The sequence below is a fragment of the Cryptotermes secundus genome, unplaced genomic scaffold (assembly GCF_002891405.2).
Source record: "Cryptotermes secundus unplaced genomic scaffold, Csec_1.0 scaffold3006, whole genome shotgun sequence".
Lineage (NCBI taxonomy): Eukaryota > Metazoa > Arthropoda > Insecta > Blattodea > Kalotermitidae > Cryptotermes > Cryptotermes secundus.
The window spans coordinates 2,432-5,226 of record NW_019740720.1 but is presented as its reverse complement, the minus strand read 5'-3'; the positions used below and the strand labels follow the sequence as shown (position 1 = coordinate 5,226).

The 2,795-nt window shown below is 38.4% G+C and overlaps 1 long non-coding RNA gene across 1 annotated transcript; it reads left to right on the top strand.

Annotated features, from left to right (window-relative positions):
- Nucleotides 1-597: 597 nt before the first annotated feature.
- On the top strand, nucleotides 598-2,388 carry LOC111872632. The gene is made up of 2 exons (XR_002844268.2): nucleotides 598-659; nucleotides 2,194-2,388. It is a non-coding gene; the product is annotated as an uncharacterized LOC111872632 (long non-coding RNA).
- Nucleotides 2,389-2,795: the final 407 nt, after the last annotated feature.

Below are 2,795 nucleotides of genomic sequence, written 5' to 3'. Positions count from 1 at the left end.
TTACAAATGATTATTTCATAAGTACTGATGTTTTTTGATATATTATACTGGGGGAAACGTTTTCTCTTAGACATGCAGCTGGGTTTATCCATGGGCCACCCTGTCACCTTGGTACATAAATACAGAGACCCGGTCCTGTGTGTTAGCTGTCGCATGCAAGGCTGATGACCTTGCACTGTAATAATAATTGTTGCGAAATTAATGATTTGAATCTGGGTGCACTAATACAGGAGACAAATGTGGCAGAATCCTGTAAGGAAGTGTGAAGTAGATACCAAGATGAGGAAAAAAGCAGAAACTTTAATTGATGCTGGTAAGGAGGTTTGTGTAAAAGTAAGCACAGAGGAAAGTAAGTATATGTTTATGTTTCATCAGCAGAATGTAAGGCAGAATCATGACATAAAGATAGCGAACGGTTGCTTTGAAAAAGTGGCAGAATTCAGATATTTGAGGACAGTAAACGAATGGACAGCAGTTTTACCCACTAGAGGCGCTGTCGGTGCTCTGTGCAGTGTGGAGTGGGGGTATGGAGTTTGGAAACCGTGCCTCTTGCGGAGAAATTTTGAAACTAATTTGTTTATGTCGTTTATGTGTAGGCAGCCATTTTGTGAGTTGGATGGTGTAAGGCGAAGGAAGTGTTATGAGGATTTTGTTGAAATGTATGTAGTAATAAGAAGTGTTTTGCCGTTATTTACTCATTTAATGTGGACATTATTGGAGAATGTTTAAAATTGTTTGTGAATGAATAGTTTTTTTTTAATGAAATCGAGAGTTGCAAATGCCGAAAAAAAAAGTTGCACACCGGGGAATGTTAATTTCAGCTTTCGAATTAACTGGAACAGTACGAGTTTATTATTATCATTGCTTTAGCCAGTCTTAAGAGTTTCTAGGACAAACATNTAGAGGTAAAATAATTTGCAGATCAGAAGGAGTGAGTTAAGAGAGAAACAATAATATACAGTAGGCAAGAAAACTTTGCTGAAGTTGCGATTTAACCTTTTAATTGTCAGTGGAAGAAGGGATGTATTTCTGAGTTTCCGACCACAGACTATAGCAAAACATGTACATTAAATTTGTGAAATAGATACTGCTTTAACAAGTGCTATTATTCCAGTTATTTTTTCTTTCTGCCAAGTTAGGTTCCTATAATTGTGGAAACTAGAAATAGGGCATATTTCTTAAAACTAATGGCCGGGTATCATTATCATGTGTCACCAGTTCAATGTAAATGCGTTATGACCAGCAGCTATCGAAGGAATGGACCGGTATGTACTGTATTCATCTGGCTGAGGACAGGCACTGGTGGCAGGCTCGTGTGAAATTGTCAGTAAACATTTTGGTTCCATAAAATGTTGGGAGATTTTTGAATAGTGGAGTGATTGTTAGCTTCTGAAGAAGGGCGCGTTTCCATGGCATTTGTAAGTCTAGGTCTGTGCGTGGCTTCTTGCGTAATAACAATTAAGTGAGGAGTTCTCCGTCTGTTATTACTTGAAGAACATTCTGTGTGGGCATTCTTATGAAAGAGAAGACATGTGTGTGTGATGACACAGTATGATGAAAATACATGGGTTTCACAGTTGACTGATAACCTCCAAAAACCCATAACCCATTTATATATGAAAATAAAAATGTGTCCTGCCTACAGTTAGGAAATTGAAGTAAAATTGCAGCTGTAATAAGATGATAAGGAAGAGAGAAGAGCATGCTCATTATATTAGCTCATTCTACTTAATGTAAGAGGCTTTTTTCTCGTGCTATTTTGGCTGCAACAGGAAGTTTAATGTGGAGAGTTCACTGGATGAAAGAGTATTCTTTTTAGAGATAAGAGGGAGAGAAGTCAAATTTTATAGCCACATTTGAATGTAGATCAATAAAGGGGAACATGTTCCCCCTCTTATATTAATATAGAAAGATATGATAATGATTGTTAATGTAGGGCCTTTGTTTTTTCTGTGTCAGAGAAATTTTTGCCTTAATAATAAGTTGTTATGCAGTTCACTTTTGAGTGGTGTATTATGTGAATCAGCTCAATGTACATGTGATGTCTAAGATGAGACTGTAGTTTTGGAGAGATGCAGTCCTTGAGTTTGTGTGTTGGGTACCTGCATTTCTCATGAGCATGATAGAATGTGTGAATCAGTCGCATGTTCTGTAGGATTCAGCTGTATTCTTTCTTCTTAACTTGTTTTTCAGTACACGGTTATGCATCAGCACATGAATTTTGTATGTGCTTCACCCCTTCACCCTGTTCCATCAGAGCGAAATGGCCACTGCAGATCTTTCCTTAGCTTGCAGAATAGTAGAGCATCCAGGAGCTGTGGAAGATGTGATAAAGAGAGGACACAGGTGCCTCCACCCAGAGCAGCCTTGACTCAACACAGCGTCAGAGGTTAGTGAATTTTAGTGACTGGTTTTGTGCTCTTTGGAATGTATTGATGATGATGATAATTAATTGAAAACTTTGGTTTCAGAAGTTGTTAATTTTATTTATTTGTGGTTTGTTTACTAATACTGTCAGTGGGTCGGACTATGTAGAGGCAGTTGTGATCTAGAATGAGGTGCCCTGCCAGCATCTGCCTGTATTTGGAGCTGGAAGTTGTTCTACATCTGTGGAACAATTTTTTTTCTTCCTACCTGAAGATGGAGGCGGTACGTTCCTCCGAAACGTCGGTTAACACTATATCTACATGGCCCCACATCCCAGAAGACTGCTTTCTTCATAGTCACCGCCATGAAAACATCAAATCATACACAAAAACTCAGTTGACGCTACTAAGGAGGTTGGTCTAGAAGTA